This window comes from Pinus tabuliformis, chromosome 5_1, assembly GCF_031772625.1.
Source record: "Pinus tabuliformis cultivar Carrire ecotype Pingquan chromosome 5_1, CPIR1, whole genome shotgun sequence".
NCBI classification, from domain to species: domain Eukaryota; kingdom Viridiplantae; phylum Streptophyta; class Pinopsida; order Pinales; family Pinaceae; genus Pinus; species Pinus tabuliformis.
In genome coordinates, this window is record NC_142305.1 from 2,667,589 (window position 1) to 2,678,768 (window position 11,180).

The following is an 11,180-nucleotide window of genomic DNA, read 5'->3' on the forward strand; positions in this document are numbered from 1 at the left end:
TGGATTTCGGTCGAGTCTGCACACCATCAGTTTCATCTCCACTACCTTTTGTCTTAAAAAAGCCATAAAATTAACGCTTAAAGTAAAATCAACTTAGTAACTTTTATTTACTAGGGCTCTGAAACACCAATATAGATCAGGCTAGTGTCTTGGAGTAGGAGAGTAATTAACTCTCCAAGACAGCAAAACCAAACAAGTAGCTCATCTTGTGGTAGGATAAATCCAATTGTTTCATTTGTACTCTGGGAAAGCTCCTCTTAAAGGAGAAGCACGAGCTCGTGTCCGAACCAGTGAGGGGATCAATCCTCCCTCGTTGGGAACGACGCCAGACACGCACGTATTACAAACGGTAAACCTCGGATTAACCATTGTCGAGGAGCCAGGGGTCACTTGTCGGTAAACCTTGGATTATTGTCAAGGAGCCGGCAAGGGGATTGAGTTTGATACTCTGCCCTTGCGTGCTGTCGGAGTGTAGACTGTTCCCCCAGGTGCATTTGTTGTTGTTGGTAACCTTAGTGACCATTATCTTTAGGATTCTACCGAGGTGACGGTGGAGGGAAGATCCCACTATACCTGGAGCAGACGTCGGCTAGACTCACTTGGATTTTCCGGGGGGTTCACTTCACTCGAGACGGTTAAAGTGGAGGAACTTGTGCCGGTTTATTCATTAAGCAGGTTGTCGGGGTAACTGTTCCGCCCACCACTTCTGTACTGAATTCAACGATGTTGGGTTTCATCTCCAACTAGTGTTTTTGGTCCGGAAGGCTACTATTTGTGCATGGTTTGACGCCCTAGATTCTTTGGGCGTGTGATTCAAATTTGTTTGGTTCTTTAGAAACTTTAGGTGGTTTTTTTTGAGATTTTACTTTGTTTGTGTGTGCAGTAGTTAAAAAGTTTTTAACTGTGGCGGAATTACCAAGACAGTCCCGTCGACTTCAGGGCAAGTCTCCTGAGATTGTTTCCGTGGCCGAATTGTTGAGGAAATCTCGTAGACTTCGGGGTGAGCCTCCTCAAGACATCCCAAGTCATTACGAAGGTTTAAAGGTCCTTGTTAGTCCTAGTGGCAGTAAAGTAGGTTCACCTGAAGAAGGAGAATCGTCGTTGGTAGTCCATCCAGATTACCAAGGTCTAGAAACAGGTTATAATCCTGAAGCAGTTGCAGTTTCCGAGCTTGCTGGTAGTTTTTCATCTACTAGTCATATAGGCGAAGAACTTGAAGTATCTGAACCTGTTACTCCAACTTCTAGTGCACCAGATTCACCTAGGGTAGAAAGAGTCATCACCAAAAATCTTCCTGCTGGTTTGATAGCTATTGAAGAATTTGCTCCAGAGGAAGAATTAGGCGTATCTATCCTTGAAGATCAACCTACTATTGATCTAAGGGAGCGTGAATCTATCTTTTACAGTCCTCCTAGAAGTACTACTTGGTACCTTTCGTTAACCAATTATTTAGACAACTCAGGGATAAGTTTTTCTCCACCTCGAACTCCTTTTCCACCCGGAGGTATTTATACTCCTGTGAATATGTCTGGTCAGTCGTCCGTATTCACTCAATCTCCTGAATCTTTCTTGTACGGCGGTCCTTTTGTTCCTTCCGGGTATCAGTCACTTTCTGGTACCTTTGCGGGAGCATCTCCTCAACCCATTGAACATGGGTTATTAGCCGGAAACAATGGTAATAAACCGTTGGGTGTAGGGGACATTTACATGATGTCAGGTTCAGTTCCCGGTTCTCCACCTCAAGGTGGCCAATTACCGCCTGGGGGGAAACCTCAATTAATGCCTGGGGGGCAACCTCAAGGTACAAAAATTGTGTTTGGGGGGCAACCTCAAGGACAGTATGTACCCATAGTACAATACATTCCTCAAGGTCAACCCCAGCCTCAATATGTACCCCAGGGTCAACCTCAGTATCAGTTTTACCTCAAGGGTATCAACCTCAGGGTCAAGGTCAACCCCAGTATCAGTATTTACCTCAAGGTTATCAACCTCAAGGTCAATACTCGAGTCAAGGTTATCAACCACCTCAAGGTCAGTCATATGTTCAAGGTACGGGAACTGTCCCTTTCAGTTATCAATCCTATCCTCAATCCGGTTATGGATCTCAATATCCTCAACCTGTCATGGGTCAATACCCCGGAATGAACATAGTGTGGGATCCATCGCAAGTTCAACAGGTATTGCAGCCAAGTATACAGTTGTCATCTCAAGCTGGACAACCTTTAGTTGCTGGTCCATCCCAGCAACCAGTCCAGTCTAATGTTCAAACTTCTGTAACTTCGGTAGTTACTCAGCCGCCAATTGCACCTAGTACTCCATCTCAAACAACGGCTGCTGCAACTACCGCAACATCTGCTCCTTCCACCACACTTGCTTCTGGAGTATCGACAGCTCCGGTTTCTACTGTCTCTGCAACTACTCCTCAGACATCTTTACCATTGTCTGGATCTACGATTCAAACTACGGTTCAGATGCCTGCAGGACAACCTGGTTTAAGTACGGTTGTCACAAGTCAACCACAATTCGTTTATCAACCGTACCAGGGACAGTACCAATACGGGCCTGTTGTCCAACAGCCGGTTTACCAGTATCAACCGTATCCTGGGTACACTTATCAACAACCTCAGCAACCCCAGTACGGTCCGGTTAATCCTGGTTTTCTAGGAGGATATAATATCCCGAATGCGATTCCAATTCCAAGTTATCCTGGGTATCCTCCTCCTGGGACTGGCCTTGTGACCCAGAGTTTTAGGGATCCTAATCGGCAGTTACCATTTATCGCAACTTTGGATTTACCAGACTTGTCGCGCCTAACGAACGATCCAATACAATATCTTCCGTTCTGGCCGCCAATGCCAAATAAGTTGCCCAGCGATATACCCAAGTTCGAAGGTAAGTCTCGAGAGGATCCGTCCAATCACGTGATGACTTACCACCTCTGGTGTGCTTCAAATTCCATCTCGGATGATTTGATCCGCTTACGTCTTTTCCAGCGTATGCTCATTGGTCTTGCGGCCAAGTGGTACATTGAGTTACCACGGGCCTCTTTTTACAATTTTAGTCAGTTATCTACCTCGTTCCTAACTCATTTTCAGTTGCCAGTCAGATATGGTAACGGCACAGAGCTATTAACTTCATTAAAACAGTCGACCTCAACTTATATTTCCGATCATATCCATGAATGGAGACGTCGACGGCGATTAGTGAAAGTTTTTATTCCGGACCAAATCTTAGCTGAATGGTTTGTTAAACCATTATTACCGAAGATTACTGAAGATGTAGCTAAGGCCGGAGTAGTTACTGAAGAGCAAGTAATTGCTCAAGCGCAGTACCTTGACTTAGTTTACACTCAGTCAGGTACGTTACATGAAAAGATCCCAGATCTTCCAAAGTCAAATCAAATCGCTGCTGCTCCTTCGGGATCTCATGCTGCTGATGGCATGATTGGTTCGGTAAATACTAAAAGTAAGAAGAAATCTTCAAAGAATTCTTCGCCCATTATAACCTTACCAGATTCCCCGACAGGAGAATCTTCTCCTGAAATTTCCGCCGATATTCACGCTATAGAATCATCTACGGCTAAATCAAAAAATGGTGGGAAAAAGAAGGGTAAGAAGAAGGGTAAAGCAGACAAGACTCCAAAGGAGAAAACAGAAAAGTCGGAATCCACTGACGAAAAACGCAAACCTCGATATCCTTGTCTTATTTGTGAAGAGGATCATTTTACAAGAGATTGCCCCCATCAGGCTGAGGTTGTGAAAATTGTCAAAGGTTCCTCAACTCCTGTCGTTTTGAAAGATCCATTTCCAAAGCAGGAGAGTAAGATGATAGGTTCTTCCTCGAGTGCTACTGAAGAACCCATATTGATGATGTCTCATGTAAGGATTGCGACTCGATTGCAAGATTATGGTAGTAAAAGTCCTGTTGATGGATCGAAAGAAGCAGAATCTTCTCGTTCAAATCCATCAACCTCAACTCCCGGTTCCGATCCACTACAGATCGAGAAACCTAACCCTGACTTAGTAATAAAACCGCCTGCCAAGGGTGTACTTCGAAGGTCTGCTTTCAATCCACATGCGAGAGCGGCCCAGAATTACAACATTATTGAGGATTTAGCTGTTTCACCCTCAGCAATGTCGGCTTTAGAAGTGCTGCAATCATGCCCAGCACAGCGAAAATTACTTTTGTCGGCTATAGGAGCTATTGATGTTCAAGACCCGAACCTGATAATCTTTGATCTAGAAAATAGTACACCGCGTCTCCCTCATCAGATGGCTTTCCAGATTCCAGTGATAGTCAAAAATAGGCCTATTCATCGCACTGTAATTGATGAAGGAGCTTCTACGTGTATTATGTCGATTCAGTGTTGGAGATCGCTTGGTTCTCCTTCGCTGAACCAATCCCCGACAATTCTTAAGGCCTTTGATGGCCGTGGGTTCCATCCGTTTGGCATTTTACAGGATTTGCCTATAGGGGTTGAAGGAAAAACCGTTAGTCTAGATGTGGAGGTGGTTGATGCCCCTCTAGACTACAACCTTCTTTTGGGTCGAAGTTGGTCTTACGCTATGACAGCGGTCGTTTCATCGGTCTTTAGAGTCATAAAGTTTCCACATAATGGCAAGATCGTGACAATAGACCAGCTGGCTTATTTTTCATCCGAACCAGCCTCTTCAGAGAGTATCCAGCATGTCGGTAAAACGACTATCCCTTATAAGGATGTTGGCGTAGGATTAGTTAAAGATTCCGGTTTACTGGGAACTTTTCCTTTTCCTCCGATCAACGCAGACCCTTCATTCGCATCCATTCATATGATTACTTCAGACACTATTATTTACGATGATCCTTGGATTGTCCCATCTGAATCTGAGATAGACTCATTCGATAATGCAATGCCTTTGAGTCCATATGAAATTGCCTATGAAGCTGTGCAGTCTTTTTCTGACCCAAGTTCAACCCAAATCGACCAAATGAATGTGGTCTGTGAGGAATCCCTTTTCGTGTCAACCTCAGAGTTAATAACATTTCCCGAAGTTGTGTCATCTGACAAACAACTTTGTGAAATCCTGTGTGTAGACGATTTACCATGGGAAGATCTCCATCATAGATCTTCGTTTTTACCTGAGGATGATCGTTTTGAAAACGATTTCTCATCAATTTTTACAGCTGAATATGTCAAAGACGCTCAGAGTCCAATGAAACATTCTGATTCAGAGCTAAATTTGGGAAATGTTTCTCGCACTATTCCCATTGACATTTCAGTGAAGCCTGGAATTGTTGAACACATTCATATAGGTGCCTCGTGTTCAGATGACGAAATTCAAACATACAAGGCCTTATTTCAAGAATTTTGCGACGTGTTTGCCTGGTCCTATGAGGAAATGCCAGGAATTGATCCCTCCATTGTTGTTCATGAGATCAAGACTTACCCGGACGCTAAACCCGTTCGGCAACGTCTGCGTCAGATCCACCCTCAGAAAGCGGCTGCAATTAAAGCAGAAGTTGAGAAGCTGTTGAAAGCAGGTTTCATTTATCTGATCCCGTTAACGGATTGGGTATCGAATATTGTTCCGGTCAACAAAAAGCAAGGAACAATAACAATATGTATTGACTATAGGGATATCAATCGTGCTTGTCCCAAGGACAACTATCCAACGCCCTATATCGATCAAATAATTGATGATTGTGCCGGCAGTGAAATATTTTCCTTTATGGATGGTTTTTCCGGTTACAACCAAATCAATATTCTACCTGCTGATCAACCAAAAACGGATTTCATTTGTCCATGGGGGACATTTGCTTATTTCAAATTACCTTTTGGGCTTAAGAATGTCGAAGCCACTTTCCAAAGGGCGATGTCTTATGCATTTCATGACATCAAGCACATTGTGCAACCGTATCTCAATGATTTCCCCGCTCACTCCTTACGTCGAGCTGATCACCTTGTCCATTTACGAGCAATTTTTATGAGGTGTAGGCATTATCGTATACGGTTGAACCCACACAAATGTGTCTTCTGCATAGAAGTGGGAGGATTGCTGGGATTTGTAGTTTCAAAAGCCGGCATTCGCGTTGATCCTTCGAAGGTCGAAGCTATCATCAAATTGCCTCCTCCTTCGAGTTTGCGCCAACTCCAAAGTTTGCAAGGGAAAGCAAACTTTTTACGCCGATTCATTCCTAACTACGCCGAGATTACCAAGGGTTTTACCTGATTGTTGAAACAAAATGCTCAATTTTCTTGGGATGAGATAGCTCAGAAATCTTTCGATGCGCTAAAGCACGCGTTGACCCATGCACCGTTGCTGCATCCTCCCAACTACAACCAGGATTATTTTTTGTACCTCGCCGCCGCTCATTCCACCATTGGAATGGTCTTAGTACAGGAAGATGAATTCGAAACGGAACATGTGATATATTATCTTAGTAAGACGTTAAATCCCACTGAGCTAAAATATTCGCATGTGGAGAAATTGGCCCTGGCAGCTGTTCAGGCTGTCCAGCGTTTTCGTCATTACATTCTTCTCCGTAAAACTACAGTCATTTCGGACTGCAACCCTATGATTTACATTTTGACTAAACAATTGCTAGGGGGCAAGTACTCTAAATGGATTGTTATCTTGCAAGAGTTCGACTTGGAGTTTGAAAAATCTAAGTCTAAGAAATCTTTAGTTTTTGCGGAATTAATGTGTGACTTCCCGCGTGCTGACACGGAAACTGTGGTAGAGGAACCCATTGCGGACGAATCTCTGTTTCTCATCAGCACTTTAGATCCGTGGTATGGGGATATAATTGTCTATCTCCAAACCCAATCCTTTCGGCCCGAGGCTTCAAAGTCGGAACGCCGAAAAGTTCGATTCCAGTCCCAACAGTACAAAATTATTGGAGATACTCTTTATCGTCGTGGGGCGGACTTGGTTTTTCGTCGTTGCTTAACTCATGAAGAGGCAGAAAGGGTTATGAATGACTGTCATTCTGGAGCGTGTGGCGGTCATATGTCTGGGTATGCCACAGCTTAGAAGGTGTTGCGTGCTGGCTACTTCTGGCCGTCCATGTTTAAAGATTGTATCATTGCGGTCCGAAAATGCCACAATTGTCAAGTGTTTGATCGCAAGATGCGCGCACCACCTGCTCCTCTCCACCCTATAATTGCCATTGGTCCTTTTGCTAAATTGGGTATCGACTTTATTACATGTAACCCTCACTCGGCCGGGGGGCATGCGTATATCATCCTTGCGGTTGATTATTTTACTAAGTGGGTCGAGGCGATGCCTACATTCGAGGCTGACGGCAAGACAACTGCGATTTTCGTATTCAATCATATTATTGCTAGGTTTGGTGTCCCACAAGCGATAATCACTGACCATGGGCACCATTTTCGAAACATTATGATGACAGAACTTACAAGCCAGCTTGGTTTGTGTCATGATAGTTCTACTCCTTATTATCCCCAAGCAAACGGTTTGGTTGAGTCCATCAACAAAGTTCTAGTTATCATGATCCGACAAATCATTGGTATTCATCGGTCGAATTGGCACAACATGTTATTTTCAGCGCTTTGGGCGTACCGAACCTCAGTGAAAACATCAACAGGGTTCACTCCTTTCCAACTAGTTTATGGTTTGGAAGCAGTGTTGTCCATTGAATGTGAAATCCCATCACTTCAAATGGCTATCGAATTACTTCCAGCTACTTCCGAAGAGGAGAAGCGTCTATTATACTTAGCTAAATTAGATGAGACTCGACGTGACGCTGCATTGGAAATCGAGACTCACGCAAAAAGGATGAAAGCTCAGTATGATCGCAACGTGACCCCTCGTAATTTTTCGGAAGGAGACCTAGTGCTATTATATGATCAAGCTAACGATAAATTAGGTGCTGGTAAATTCATTCCTATGTGGCATGGGCCCTACATTGTCAAGCGAAAGCTAGAAAAAGGGGCCTATGAGCTAGTAGATTTTGATGGGGACTCTTTGGGTAAGCCCAGAAATGGACTTTACCTAAAGAGGTATTATGCTTAAATGATGGGTATGGAGATTTAGTTAGGTTAGTTTTTCTTTCTAGCTGGTGTGTTTGTTAGTATAGACAGTGTGCTTAGCTTAGAGAGTGTGTTTTTCGTCGTTATTCTGGCTTATCTTGGTTTTACTCTTGATATTGAAGATGTAGACGCCTCTCCAAACGTACATTGGATTTGCTGATGGTGCTTGTCGTAATACACGGAATATCTCTTCCGCAGCTTGGGTTATCTATTCACCCTCTGACGAGTTAGTTTCTATGCATGGGGTGAGCCTCGGTCAAACAACAAACAACATTGCAGAATACAGTGCAGTGATTGAGTTATTATCTGAATCTATTTCGTTTGGGATTCAGAGTTTGATAGTGAGGTTAGATTCTGAACTCGTTGTATTACAGCTTAATAGAGTATATGCCATTAGAAATCCAGTGTTATTAAGGTTATTTTTGAGAGTGCGCCTCTTGGAACGTGAATTTGATTACATTGAATATCAGCATATTCCAAGGTCATTAAATACATTAGCAGATGCAATTGCTTCTCAAATGTTAGACAGACATTTGCGATAATCATAAATGTAAATTTAAAAACATTTCATCATACATGTTTAACAAGATAAGCCGGTAATAATGATATATATATAGATAGGAGTGTGTCAAAAATATACATCGTCTTCGATCATAGGTTGAAAAACACCTTATGATCGGCAAAAATGATAAGTACAAAAAACCAAAAATGTCATATGTGTCTACAAAAAGTGACTAGCCAAACACTGGTGGTGCTCTCTATACGAGACCACTGCCCGCGCTACCCTACACAGGAACCTCCTGAAAGGTCCTAGGACTGTGACCACATAGCGCTGAAGTCAGATAGGAATATCGTCTATAGTCGTCTCTGGTATGTCCGCCATGAGACGCTCTAGGTCCTGTTCCAGCTCGGCTAAGGTCTCTACGGCCGCATCCTGTGGGGCCGGTGCTGGTGCAACTAGTACTCTTCTCTCGAATGGCCGGAGATTGGCCGGACGCTGTGGACCTATATCTGCATTTTGAAATTTGTCACTGTCAGTTTTGAGACGATATAAAAACAAACAAAAAAGTAAATAATTTAAAAACTTGTGAAAATGAAGTACCTCTGTCGTCCCATTGTTCTCCCTGTGGAAGAACCATGTCCGGATCACCGCGAAAATCTACTCCGGCATAAGGAAAGTCCTGAATCGCAAAGACCTGGTCCTCCAACCAGTGAAATTAACCCGCAGGAAATCGAACAACTCCCGCTCCCTCATTAGGATGCCGGGCCATTACCGTAACCCATCGCATCAACTTTGGCTCCCGAGGAGGCCCAGCTGGAACAGTGAGATGCTGTGGGATTAGCATCGGAACCCTCTCTAGGGCAAAGCTCACAACTAGAGGCCCATACCCAAAGGTCTTTAATTGCTCGTTCTTTGCCCTAGTCAGTTGGCCCTTCATATTGGCCAACACAACGTCACACCAATTGAAAATGGTGCCTCGGTAGCAATCAATCGCCATCCGCATTTGGGACCCTGTGGCAATGTGCAAAGCGGCTGTGCCGCAGAGTCTGGTAACTGTAAAGGCAATTACCATAAGTTCAGGCAGGGATATGTATTTGATTTCTATCCCTTTATCCTGGTTCTGATTGTTGCACCACTCTAGCCGGAGGCTAGCAAGGGATTGGCCACCCGGCCTAGTCCCGGACAGAGTCAGTTGCTCGCCCCTATTAGGCAAACCAGTGAGAAAATATATGTCAGAGGGCTCTATCTCGAGCTGGTGCCCTCCGATATAGAAGCATTGATCCTGGACGTTCCACCTTTCAACCAGCCATTCTAAGAATCGCACCTGGGCCCTCATGCTAGGTATGGCCCAGTATTTGTAGAGACCGCATGCCTTCAAAGCATCAATGGAGGGTTGATGATCTATTGCGGCCAAATTGACATCTTCGTGTTCTCTTTCGCGCCAATCAAGCATGGTGGGCAATCTACACACCAGAAAACATTCATTAGAATTCATTAAATCAAAAATTAATGGTTAGGTTTTGAGATTTGGGGTTTTGAAATTGCTTTGCGCGGGGTACGCACCCCGCGTTCAGAAACAGAGCGTATGGACGCAGCTGTTCTGAAGGTAGGCTGCGTACTCCTGCCATTTTCCGTCGAACGAAAATGTTGGGGTACGCAGGTCGCCCATGGGGCACCTGCGTACCCCGAAAGGCGGATCCTAAAACCCCAAAGCCCTCAAAAAATCAAAATAGGGCTTGAAATGAAATTCTAAACGGATGAAAACAAAGAGGAGGATGTTGTGAAATACCTGAAAGAGACGGCACTCGATTCCGACAGTCGGATTCTCCGCAAAGTCCACAGGAAGTTTCTTGCCAAAAGCCCTTTTCTCTCCTTCAACAGTAAAATGGTAAAAATGACATGGTAAAAAGTCTTTTTATAGGTTTTTTGGATAAATGAATGCTAAATTTGTTTATTTTGCACCTTGGAAGGATATTTCTCAATGCATTTTTGCTTATCTTAAACAGGTATGAGTAATGTGTCGTTTTTGTGCAGGACAATAGGACTTTCAAGGAAAATTACCATTTTTCACGAACCAAAATGTCAGAGTCATCTTTTAAGCCCTTTTCTGACTCCTAAAATATGAAAAGATTGCGGAGCATTTCTTTTACACTCGTTAAAACGGTATTAAAAGACGGTCCCCTTATAGCTCTTTTCTGACCGTAAAAACAGGAAAAGATTGTTGGGTTTTTGTCGTTTCAAACTCGATATGGAAATAAAACGACGTGTCCTTGATCGCTTTTTACTTTTCAGGTCAGAGACACTAATCATGAAAGTACTCCTTAGTTGCAAGACTAAGCGGTTCTCTCAAGTATTATTTTATACTTTTTCGGGCTTGGGAGACACAACTTTACGAAAAAGTTCAACCTGGAGTCTTCTTTAGTTTTTTCAGACTCTCTAAAAATGAAAAACGCCGAGTTTCTCCTATACTGGACTCGTTAAAATTTCACAGTAAAGGACCTGTTCGATTACAAACAGGAACGGACCACTCCTTCTTAGGGTTCGAATCAAAACTAAGTTGGACTCATCCGAAGGATGAGCTTATAATCAAGCATATGTTATCCTCCTCAAGCTTGTAAAAAATAAAGAGGTACTTGCCAGAAATGG